At 40.8% G+C, this 748-nt stretch overlaps 1 protein-coding gene across 2 annotated transcripts in view; it reads right to left on the bottom strand.

Annotated features, from left to right (window-relative positions):
- Positions 1 to 748, bottom strand: part of GPAM (glycerol-3-phosphate acyltransferase, mitochondrial) — a 28164-nt gene that overhangs the window by 23672 nt on the left and 3744 nt on the right. The window lies entirely within an intron of this gene.

Genomic DNA, 748 nt, shown 5'->3' with positions numbered 1-748 from the left:
ACTCTTCCATAGTCCAAGTGAATACCTTAGCCAAGAGGCTGATTTCTTTCTACCCAAATGATACAGAATTATAAAACTGGTACCTTGCTAGCAGTGAACTACAGCTAAAACTACTGGAACTGTACATGCCACAGAAGACAAAAAAAGGAGAGCAAAGGAGAAAGATGGTCACCAGCAACAGCAGAGCTGCAAAACAGCCTCACCACCAATTCTGCAATGGAAGTCAGGTAAGAATCATTTGTTTGTATTTTGTTTAGGACACACCATTTACCACAAAATTAAAATATATGACTATTAATTAATATATATGTCCTATGTCATTTGCAAATGAGGTAGAAATTATGTGATACAGTGAGAGCAGAGTCTTCTGCTCCCTGCTAAAGTACAACTGTGCTGTACAATCAACCAATTGTTGCTCTAAGGCCTTAAGAGGAAACTCGAATGTTATGCTAATTTCTTTGACTACACACTGGTGACTTTTTGTGGATGTGTTCTGGCAAAGAGAAGATGACTTGTTCTTTGTCTCCCAAACAATCAGCAACGAAGTACAGTACCACTGAATGCCAGTCTATACCTGTCCATACCAGTGCTCCAAGTGTCAGGTTAAACCTCACTATGAAACTCGTCCTCCAGCAGTACTGTTACACTTTAGCTTTTCCGTATTTAACTCCTCTCCAATCCTGTGTCAGGCAGAGCATGTGGTTCTGTGAAACCAACTGAGCCAATACAGGATCTCCCTGCTGGCACA

This window comes from Geospiza fortis, unplaced genomic scaffold (genome assembly GCF_000277835.1).
Source record: "Geospiza fortis unplaced genomic scaffold, GeoFor_1.0 scaffold130, whole genome shotgun sequence".
Lineage (NCBI taxonomy): Eukaryota > Metazoa > Chordata > Aves > Passeriformes > Thraupidae > Geospiza > Geospiza fortis.
Note: the sequence above shows the minus strand (reverse complement) of the source record. Positions and strands in the feature narration are given on the sequence as shown.